The sequence below is a fragment of the Gobio gobio genome (assembly GCF_949357685.1).
Source record: "Gobio gobio genome assembly, chromosome: 11".
Classification (NCBI taxonomy): Eukaryota; Metazoa; Chordata; class Actinopteri; order Cypriniformes; family Gobionidae; genus Gobio; species Gobio gobio.
In genome coordinates, this window is record NC_137104.1 from 29,168,491 (window position 1) to 29,181,226 (window position 12,736).

The 12,736-nt window shown below is 34.8% G+C and overlaps 1 protein-coding gene across 1 annotated transcript in view; it reads left to right on the forward strand.

Moving 5' to 3' along the window:
* The first annotated feature begins 12,653 nt into the window (after nt 1-12,653).
* The window catches only part of ube2e1 (ubiquitin-conjugating enzyme E2E 1), a 31,925-nt gene continuing 31,842 nt past the window's right edge, over nt 12,654-12,736 (forward strand). Inside the window, exon 1 of the mRNA XM_079829430.1 lies at nt 12,654-12,722. The gene's annotated coding sequence lies outside the window, so the exon portion shown is untranslated. The remainder of the gene's footprint in view (nt 12,723-12,736) is intronic.

The window sequence follows — 12,736 nt, forward strand, 5'->3', positions numbered from 1 at the left end:
AAATCAAGCTGCACAGTTGACAGGATTTGCCACTTTGCACAATCGAGGCAGTATCGCATGGTCACTAAAGTTTATCATTTGCATTTATTTTTAAGTCTTGCCAGTGTTAAAAAAAAAACGTTAACTCAGCACGCGCGCGCACGGTCTGGAGAGTCACGGTCACACACACACACACACACACACACACACACACACACACACACACACACACACACACACACACACACACACACACACACACACACACACACACACACACACACACACACACACACACACACACACACACACACACACACACACACACACAGGCCATCTCACAAAAAGCTTGCGAGTACAAATTGCGTTGAAATGGTCAGATACACACAAATGTATGTACTCCTTGTTCGCTCTTAAAGTGACAGCTGTCGAATAAACTGCTGCTGTCTCTGAGTTTCTCTTTGTCTTGTGTTGAACCTTTATGACACTCACTGCTCTTGAATGACTAACTTTTGCAACCTTAAGTGTAAGGATTAAACTAATTTAATTTATTCAGGGAAGACCAATATTAATTTACATTTGATTTCTTATTAAATGTCTTTGGTATTTCTTATCTTAATACTAATGTTAGACCTACCTGAAAAATAGTTTTTTAAAACAAAAGTGCACTGCATGATCAAATATTTAAGTGAGATAATTATATACATTTAATATATACATTTATTTGGGAAAGATGGCCTAAGTAGCCTTAAGTTCTCATTTTCTAAAATAAACACTTGTTGGTTCTTCAAGATCTTGACTCAGTTAGAGTTAGTTATGATGCAAACTCTGCGAGATTATAGATAAAAGTTTGCCATTCTCCTGCCATTCTGTGATCGGCAGTGATCGGCAATCGGCAGATCATGATCTTGATGATCGGTAATCGGTGATCGGCCCCAAAAATGCTGATCGGAGCATCTCTAATTACAATGTCTTTTATATGGTTCAGTTCAGTCTATTCTCAACCAAGACAATTGAGTTTGTAGATATGGCATATATGATACCACTCAAGCCCCTGCCCCTTTTGTCTCAAAATGTAATGTGCCCCTCTCTTGTAATAGTAAATAATATTTATTACTATTATTATAAATATTTTAATAAATAAACATACGCTTATATACCATTTTACCTCTAACAATATTACAAAAAGTTTTTTTTTTTTTTTTGGCGGAGGTGGATCGGTAGGTGGAGTTACCTTTTCAGCCCTATACATGCAGCCCAGCACACAGCACAGCGATTAGCCGCGCAAGTTTTCAAACTACACGATCAGCAGGTAAGCTAATACAGAAAATGTATATTTATCCTACCACCACGCTACTGTAAAGGTTGCGGGAGGTGCAAGTTATGCTTAATTATAATAAAAGCATACCTCGAGTCTTGAGTTCAGCAGCAGCATTCTGAGTCTAACAATGTCATTCAATTTGTTTTTATCCAAGACCATAGCACGTCCTCGTGTTATTAGCTCGGGGAAATAAATCTAGTGAAATTAAATGAAAAAGTCCTTGTCAAACTCTAAATTGTACGGAATTTATATATTTGATATCATGGTAACACTTGCATGAAGGTCTCATTTGTAAAGTTAATGTATTAACCAACATGAACTAACCATGAGCAATAGGCCTACATTTGTTATTGATATTTTAATATTTGTCAATGTTAGTTAATAAAAATACAGCTGTTCATTGTTTGTTCTTGTTACTTGACACAGTGCATTAAAGGTAGGGTAGGTAAGAATTGGTTAAAAAAACTTTTTTTCCAAATTTGTTTAAACTTTCTTTATATATCAATACATAATTAAAATGTAAGTACTCTGTAAAAAGAAAGTATAAAAATTGAGTGTCTGTAGACCTCTCAAGACTGTTTTAAAGGGGTCATAGAATGGTACATGCACTTTTACAAGTTGATTATACGGAAATGTGTGTTGGCAGTGCCTGTACACAACCATCCTATAATGATAAAAATATATCCAGTGTTTTTTTTTAATCTCCTTATATATTTTCCCCTGTCTCAAATCGAGCCGTCTGATCGTGTGACGTTACACGGTGTACGCCCCTCCTACGATTGTTGATTGACAGCAGCGTTTCAACACAGACCCGCCCTGAGCGAGCTGACATCAGTCCGCCATTGTTGATACGCTGCAGCAGAATGGCGTCTAAGCGATTGTGGTGTTGTGTTTTATTAACCTTTATATTAATCTTTGCAAATCGCTTGCACGCTTCACGATGAATGAGGCTAAAGTTTCCAGGGTAAGTTACATTACGGCATGCTTTCTGTGTATGACGTTCTCAATATAATTCATAATCCCACGTTTATAATGAATAACGCGTTGTTTGTTATTACAAACTGTGTACTCGGGTGATAAAGTTAACGTGGTAACACTACACTAAGCTTACTTTTGTACATGGTTTATAACGGTGTCTGTTACTGATTAAGAAGTAATGTAAAAAAAAATCTTATAACATAACATCAATCTGTCAATGAACTAACACATCAGTAAACACATAGCAACTACACTACTCTGCCAGTACAAAGATAGATCAAAGTGACATGATGTTAACCAACCATTCAGAAACGTCCTGTTCGAACTTCGATGGGTTCGTCATCTGTTCCTGGACTCCGGTTCAAAATGATAAGGTTGCTCAGATGTGTCCTCAGAGACTCCCGTTGCCATTATTTCTCGAAAATATACCCTCAAATGTTGTCAAGGCAACACTCCACGTGTGTTGTGGTGTTGTGTCGGGTCGAACCAAACGCCCCACAGAGCAGAGGGGGCGGGGTGAGCAAAGCTCATTATCATTTAAAGTCACATACACTGAAATGACTTGCTGAAAACTGAGCTGGTTTTGACCAGGTAAAATGAGTGTTTTCTTACAATACTAATGAGAATTTTTAATTAAAGTATATTACAAACTTTTCATTTAGACACTAAAGAATCATATTAACTTGTACAAAAATGTCATTCTATGACCCCTTTAAAGACAGCTCATTATTTCCATTCACTCTACCTTCTCCCTTCTGGGCTCTTTCCAAAGCCATGCCCCCAAAACACAAAACGCGCTGACTGCTCAGCTAGGGTGACCACCTGTCCCGCTTTGCGTTGTACCGCACAGCATTTTCACCCCTTGTCCCGCATGTCGCATATTGAGAAAATGTCCCGCATTTTCACCAGTCTATTGATTTTTAATGATCATATTGAGAAAACATGCATGCGTTCTTTTGCCTTTTTAAGAAAGCATTTTATTTATTATTTTTGCGGCATCGTTTTTCACCTATATTTAACAGCGCTTCGTCAGAAGTAACATCCCGCCTTACACAAATACAAAAGCCATTTTTTAAACCATATCCAATGGTTGAAAAGAAAGGAGTAAACATGGTCACTAGTAGGTTGTGACGGCTGTCAATCAAAATGTGGAGCGGTGATTCGTTCTGTGTTCCCTGTCAGAAAACGAATGGATAGTTCTGTATATAAATGAATATATATATATATATATATATATATATATATATATATATATATATATATATATATATATATATATATATATATATATATATATATATATATATATATATATATATATATATATATATATATATATATATATATATATATATATTTGTTAGGGGTGTAACGATTCGTTTTAACAACGATTCGATTCGTATCACGATTTGAGGTTGTCGATACGATTCAAGGACGATATTGGTTCATTTAGAACGATACGATCCGAAACGATTCAGTGACTTGAAATCGATTTAGTAACTTTTTAGCCAAAAATTGTGTGACTGAAATAAATATCTGGAGACTGCTCAATGCAGGTGAAGTTTCCTAGATTCCTGTTGTTTCTTGTAAGGGAATCAGGTATCAATTAATTATGAATATAAACAAACAAGTAAACAACAATTAATGGCAAATGCATTCAAATTTTATTTGAATAAAATGCACCAACAGTTTAGGTTGAATTAAAAGGAAGTTAAAGGGTTAGTTCACCCAAAAATGAAAATTCTGTCATTAATTACTCACCCTTATGTCGTTCGAGACCCGTAAGACCTCCGTTCATATTCGGAACACAAATGAAGATATTTTTGTTGAAAGCTGATAGCTGAGAAAGGCTTCATATAGGCCTCCATTGGCATTCAGTACACTTATACTCCCAAGACCGATAAAAGGCACTTAAAACATCGTTACAAAGTCCATCTCACCACAGTGACTCTACAATAATCTTACGATGCGACGACAATAGTTTTTGTGCGCAAAACAAAATCAAAATAACACCTTTATCCAGCTTGTTATTGCCTTCCGTGTGTGCCTCCACGACGCATGCGCGAGAATATGACGTAGCGCCGGGGTTCGAGAATCCATGAAATGCGCAATCTAACCCCATTTTGAGCACTACGCCGAGACCTAAAGCACGATCAATGTAGAATCCAACAGCTGAGATACGCGCGTCTTCCTCTGATTGTAAACAAATCACTTCTGGGTCATCTGTCCGAACGCCGGATCTGCGTCATATTCTCGCGCATGCGTCGTGGAGGCACACACGGAAGACAAGAACAAGTTGGAAAAAGGTGTTATTTTGATTTTTTTTGCGCACAAAAACTATTGTCGTCGCATTGTAAGATTATTGTAGAGACACTGTGGTGAGATGGACTTTGTAACGATGTTCTGAGTGCCTTTTATCCGTCTTGGGAGTATAAGTGTACTGAATGCCAATAGAAGCCTATATGAAGCCTTTCTCAGCCATCAGCTTTCAACAAAAATATCTTCATTTGTGTTCCGAATATGAACGGAGGTCTTACGGGTCTCGAACGACGTGAGGGTGAGTAATTAATGACAGAATTTTCATTTTTGGGTGAACTAACCCTTTAACCTTTTCTGCTCTCATTTTCAATTTTCAATACATTTTCAATAAAAGCACAGTAAGTGCAACCAACATTTCAACAGTAGGTTAACCTGCTACTTCTGCTTTTGTTTTCCAACATAAAAATATTACAATATTAGTATAAAAAATAAAGTGCAACTAACTACTCTTCAGGTTTAATTAATAGTAGGTTTACCTGCTACTTTTGCTGTTGTTTTACAACATTAAAATAATACAAATACAATATTAATCTCTTCAATGACTCTACAGATTTCTTTTTCAAAAATATCAACATGATCTGACCGCAGAACACTTCTCTGTGAGTTCACTATGTCGCCAGCAGTACAAAAACTCGCTCTGCTGGCACACTGGTGTCAGGAATTCACAGGTAACATTTAGCAAGGGTTGGAAGTACAGGTAAAACGTTACTAACTTAGCTCTTTCTCCTGGTGGCTTGATAATTTCTCGCACGTTGGCTTCTCTGTCATCCGCCATGCTATGTTTTGTTTTGTTAGCGCTGCTGCTGGTGCGTGTGTTGCGATGATGTCACAGATAGGCAGACTTAATCGAGTAACGTTTAACGGCTTTATCATTAAAAGTGCTAAGAAAAAATAACCATATAAAGTCTGACGTGCTTAAATCCAATGCGTTATTTCCCATGATCGATACAATCGATTGATTACCTTTTAAAACGATGTTAGATCGATATATGTCGTCCGGAAGGCCATCTTGCCGAGCACAGATCGAAGTAGTTAGATCATAGGAAAATAAATCGATACATCGATGTAGTAGATGAATCGTTACACCCCTAATATTTGTATAAAAAATTAAACATTTGTATACAGAACTGCATTTATTTATTTATTTATATATATATATATATATATATATATATATATATATATATATATATATATATATATATATATATATATATATATATATATATATATATATATATATATATATAAATAAATAAATAAATGCAGTTCTGTATACAAATTTTTATATATATATATATATATATATATATATATATATATATATATATATATATATATATATATATATATAAGATTAACTAATTTAATGTTGTTTTATTTGTTTCATTATTTATTTAGTTGGATTTTAGTTGCACTTGGTCAGAACTGTTTCAAAAGTAGTTATCTGCATGATGCCTGCTGCCTTTGGGCTCAGTGATGTTGAATTTAAGATTATACAACAGTTTCAGGTTATGTTTTAGTGTTGGTAACATGTCCCACATTGTCCCACACAAACTAGTAATCGTCCCACATTTGGTTTGTTTGATGGTGGTCACCCTATGCTCAGCTGAAAGACGCATTATTTACCTGAGACGAGCGGAGAAGAAGTGCATGTAGTGACATCATGTCAGAATCACATGTAATAAAAAAAATCTAACTTTATCATTATGAATATAAACAAATAGAATGTATTTTAGTACTCACTATCAGTGGCGTGCACAGACCTCCTCAGGGGCAGGGGCAGAAGGACCAAAAAGGGCACTAAAAAAATAACAAGAATCAAATGTATTTTTTACATAATTTAAATGCATTTATTTATGACATAAATCTGCTGTATTTAAAGCAGTACGCGTCTGTCTGTTGTGTTTTTAAATATTTTAACAAAAAAAAAAAGGGGGGGGGGGCATTTTGTTCCAATATATGGTTAAAACCATTCTTAAAAATATTCCATATTTCCTTGGCATTCTATGAAAAGACATTGATACGAATAGAATGCATAACACATCAAACAAAAACAGGGAAATTATGATAATATTACTAAATATATATATATATATATATATATATATATATATATATATATATATATATATATATATATATATATATATATATATATAATTATTTACTTTTACTTTGCTAAACAAAACAGTGAGAATCAAGCAGGTAATTATGAGGAATTCATGTTCAGTTTTATTGATGTTGTAAACCTGTATTGTAAGTAGTATTTGCTATCATGCAATAGGTAACATTTTACAATAAGATTTCTTTAGTTAACTACATTTGTTAACATGAACTAATAATAAACTGCCCTTCTACAGCATTTATTAATCTTACTTGATATTAATTTCAGCATTTACTAATACATTATTAAAATCAAAAGTTGTATATGTTATATTAGTTAATGCACTGTGTCAAGTAACAATGAACAGCTGTATTTTTATTAACTAACATTGACAAAGATTAAAATATTAATATACAATAACAAATGTATTGCTCATGGTTAGTTCATGTTGGTTAATACATTAACTTTACAAATGAGACCTTCATGCAAGTGTTACCATGATATCAAATATATAAATTCCGTACAATTTAGAGTTTGACATGGACTTTTTCATTTAATTTCACTAGATTTATTTCCCCGAGCTAATAACACGAGGACGTGCTATGGTTTTGGATAAAAACAAATTGAATGACATTGTTAGACTCAGAATGCTGCTGCTGAACTCAAGACTCGAGTTATGCTTTTATTATAATTAAGCATAACTTGCACCTCCCGCAACCTTTACAGTAGCGTGGTGGTAGGATAAATATACATGTTCTGTATTAGCTTACCAGCTGATCGTGTAGTTTGTAAACTCGCGCGGCTAATCGCTGTGCTGTGGGCTGAAATTGTAACTCCGCCTACCGATCCACCTCCGCCAAAAAAAAATTTAATTTTAAAATTTAAAAATACTTTTTGTAATATTGTTAGTGTTAAAATGGTTTGTAAGCGTACTGTTATTTATTAAAATATTTATAATAATTAAAAAATATTATTTACTATTACCAGGGAGGGGCACATTACATTTTGAGACAAAACGGGCAAGCCGAAAAATTTCGCATTTGGGGGGTAAAATATGTGTCTTTTTGGTAGGGCTGCCTGCTAAAATTCGCAAATCCCGGGGTAAAATATCACATAATTGGGGTCGCTTCAACCCGCGGACATGAAAAACCATAGACATAATAAATACATAGACGCCCTATTGGCCGCTTACGTTGCTGCAATACGTCAACGCGTCCGCCATATTGCTGAGGGCAAGACTGCACTGTAAACAAATGCAAGTAAACGGGTGAGCTGCGGCTTTTCTGGATAAAAACAAAAAAAACGTTTACATTTATCAACCGATTTCAGTGGTTTATGATGTACGTGGTATACTAAAAGTTCTATTCTATAGTTACTTAAAATCTTGATAGTTAGACTTATAAAATAGATATATTTTAATAAGGAATTGTCAAAGGCTTGTAATGCGTTTGGCTTTTTATACTTGAATAAGAATTATGAAGACGCCCATACTGAGATATAATTTAATTTTCACATTAAATGAAATAAAGTTTTCTTATAGTGGAAAAGGCATTTTCTGTATTGAACCGATTTTTGCTTTTCTTGTGCTTAGAATTGACCGTCATTGAGAAAATGAAACCTCTGCAAATACAAATCACACTGGCAGGCTGCTTTCTGTTTTTTTATAGCACTAAAATGATAGATATTTACAGGTAGATACTCTAAATATACAATAACAAAGATAACTCATGGATCCTTTATACATATGATTTGGTACAACTACACTGCAATGCAAATAGTAAATACATGATAAAGTGAGAAGTAATAGTAAATAGTGTATAGTCAATACAAAAATAGTCAATGAAATAAACAAACAGTATACAGCAAATAAAATAATGAATAGTATAATTATATAATATCAAAAATACAATAATATAATGATAATAGCATAGTTTGTATAATACTATAATAATAGCAATAGAATATGAAATATCAATTACAGAATAGAGACAATAATAAAACATAGTTAAATAGTGACTAGTAAAAAGTACAATAATTTACCAGCATAACTATAATAGATTGATAATTGCAAGTGGTATAATATAATAACGATAATAATAATAATAGCAAATACAATGTAATATCAATTGCAGAATAATATAGACAATAATAAAAATAGTAAATTAAATAGTGACTGGTAGGTACAATAATAGTATTGGTATAATAATAATAATAACAACAATAACAAAAGGCTGTATATTAACCATCAATCATCTATAATCAGTCATCCTTTGTAGGGTCACCATGGCACACATCACAGAAAAACACAAAACCTGAAATGTACACCAGGGCATTGTCCACAAGGCTACCAAAGCGGGTTGGCAGGAAGCTGTGGTCACACACAAGTGCAGAAACGTTTACAAAAGGGAATGGAAGCTCCTCAGATTCTTCTACTGCTAGAGATTACATTTCAACAGCTGGGGTCTGTTTTTCGTACCTCGCTTAATACATCTGAGATGATTTGACAGATCCCAGATCTTTTAATCGTGATCACTGATCTCTGGATAATTTGGTTCTTCAAACAAATTTGCGGATTGGATTAAAATATCTGGATTAAGTTATCTGAGATTACTGCACGTTCTTGTGTTCCCTGAAGAGGGCAGATACTCAAAACCACGATCAGCAATGCAGCGATTGGCTGGTGGCAAGACAGCAACGTAATGACATCATATAATTAAAAAAGCCACCTGGCTTTTAACTGTACGTGTGTAAACCTCTGATAAAATGATAATATATTCCATCACAAATAAATCTCTCAATCAAGTGGCTGTGTGTATAGTACTACTATACACAACATTATAGTATTATAATATTTTCAAATACTCATTTTTATATGATTTTTATATTCTTATTATTTAAAATTATTATTGCCCCAGGTTCAGTAATGAACTCTTGAAATAAAGTAGCAGTGGCCGGGACAGATTTTAAGTATGCAACCTAATCCTGTTTACATGAAATAAACCGCTCCTGAGCAGGTTTGAGTTTCCGGACCTGTTGCTATGACAGCAAGTCCAGGGGCCAGTTGCATAAACTAAGCCATTATGTTAAGACAGTGTCTTAAGATCTAGTATGAGCCACTAGCAGTTAGGCAAGTGGCATTCAGTCTTACTTTTCGTATCAAATTAAGCCAGTCTATGTTTTTATGTAACTGATTTAAAAAAAAATTATGAACAGTCTTAAAGAAAAAAATGTATGTCTAACTTGTAAGACTAGTCTTAATGGTTTATGCAACTGGCCCCCGGATGAGCTTCGAAGAACCAAACAATCCAAGATCATGCCAAATCGGCAACAATCAAGTCCAGCTAACTGAGTTAGCCACATACGAAGAACAGACCCCTGATAGCGACAGGGTCTCATCCTGTGGTTCCACTTTCCCTGAAGTGCTTGGAGAGACACCGCACCGGACCATGAGACACCGGAAAATGCCCTGGAACTGGCCTGCAGTTGGATGTTTATTCCATCCCCCTAAAAACCACACACACACACACACACACACACACACACACACACACACACACACACACACACACACACACACACACACACACACACACACACAAAATTAAAATGACCTGATAATGTATTCACCCTAAGGCCATCCAATATGTATATGTCATATAAACAGATATATATGTCATATCTTGGCCAGCAGAGTTTCATATTTGGGTGAACTAGAACTGCACAATTCTGGATGAATCACGATTTTTTGCTGTAATCCTACTTATCAAAAGGTTTTAATAGAAATAGCAGAATAATTGTAATTTAAGAATAAGATGATGTAGGTGTTTGAATTAATATTCTTTTTACAATTAATCATGCAGCTCTTCCTTTAATACAGATATTGCCTCTTTTCAGATTATATTTTGATATCTGAAATCCGTACCTGATGCTCGAATTCGAGCTCTGATATCGTACCTCTTTGTCTGGGAAACCTTCAATGTGTGATAAAAGTTAGCTAGGCAACTAACTTAACTTAAGTTAACTAACGTTAAGAGTCACAATATGTCAGTCGCCTGTCATAAAAGTCTTTCAAAAATATATAGATGAATCGATTTCAGGAAATTTAATTTATAATATAAAATATAATATAAGCTAAAACTATAATATAAATCATGTCAACTCATGTCTCAACTTCCACAGCTAAGTAGCGACATCGCTAGCTATTTTAGTCTGACTCTGGTGACCAACTAACGTCACTATTACTAATTATATAATAATATAACGACCAAATACAACCAGAAACAAATGTTCAGTCTTACTTGTGAAAGGTAATTCCCCGAGAACTGTTTCCAATTGTGCGGTGATTTGTACAGCCCCGAGCAGCACACGAAGCAGGCATTTTTCTCAATTCCTGTTATTAGAGTTATTGGAAAGTTGCCCTCCGCAATATGGCGGCGTCGTTGACGTGCGGTCCAGCGGCCAATAGGGCGTCTATGTATTTATTATGTCTATGTGAAAAACAGCCCGCGGCAACAGTGTTGAAGTAGCCCGACTTGGCAACACTGGGGCGTGCGCATGTGGGCAGATCCTGTAGCAAAAGCGGTGGTAGCCATGGTAGAGAGAGAGAGTGACAGTCGCCCAAGCCAATCACTCGATTTTTATACTCTCTTTTTCAGAGTACTTACATTTTAATTATGTATTGACATATAAAGAAAGTTTAAACAAATTTGGACAAAAGTGTTTTAGATAATTCTTACCTACCTTTAACTAATATAACATATACAACTTTTGATTTTAATAATGTATTAGTAAATGCTGAAATTAATATCAACTAAGATTAATAAATGCTGTAGAATGGCAGTTTATTATTATTAGTTCATGTTAACAAATGTAGTTAACAAATGTAGTTAACTAATGAAATCTTATTATAAAATGTTACCTATTTCATGATCGTAAATACTTTCATACTTATAATACAGGTTTACAACATCAACAAAACTGAACATGAATTGTTCATGTTCAGTTCAGCTAACGGGATGTTTTTTTAGTAAAACCAGTAGAGTCTCTCATGACCCTGAAATATATGTTACAGGTTAAAAATTGCAGCTGGTCTCACAGTACAAATATCTTGGATTACTGATTGACTCAAATCTCTCATTTAAAGCCCATGTTGAGAAAGTAAGTAAAAAAATTAAGCTAAATCTTGCAACTTTTAGATCAATCAGAAGTGAAATAACTACCGAGGCGGCAAATATATTTTTACACTCTATGATTTTTAGTCATCTTATTTACTGCCAAACAAGTTGGTCACAGGCAAATCATGGCATAATCAGGCCACTTGAAATATTATACAAACAAGCCATCAAGGTTATGGATAAAAAAGCAAGACATTACCACCATTGTGTAATTTTAAAAAAGTATAATATTTTTAATTGGTCTGACCTTCGTAAATTTGCCAATGTATGCTTGATTTACAAGGCAATGCATAATTTAGCTCCTGTTCTTCTAGGAGCTATAGGTGACTGTGTCCACCCAGCCAGTCAGCTTGGTCTGTGAGAGGCGCTAGTGAGTGGAACAGATTACCAGATGAAATTAGACAGGCAACTATTTATAAGGCTTTTACTAAACAGTTAAAAAAAATGGCTGATTGACACATATATCTGTCAACACATACTTTATAAAACTTAATTTACACAATAGCCTACTTTTACTGTAGCCTACATCCAGGTACAATACATAATCCTAAAAAAATCAACGGCTACTAACAAAATAGGATACACCATGCAGTCCTTTAACTGTCCGTTGGCAGTCCAATCTCTCTCTCTCTCTCTCTCTCTCCTCTCTCTCTCTCTCTCTCTCTCTCTCTCTCTCTCTCTCTCTCTCTCTCTCTCTCTCTCTCTCTCTCTCTCTCTCTCTCTCTCTCTCTCTCTCTCTCTCTCTCTCTCTCTCTCTCTCTCTCTCTCTGTGTGTGTCTGCAGCAGCAGCACTTCCGCTCTGAGAGACACGCGCGTCCACGGACACACACCGACACAAAGAGAGGTACACAACCCTTT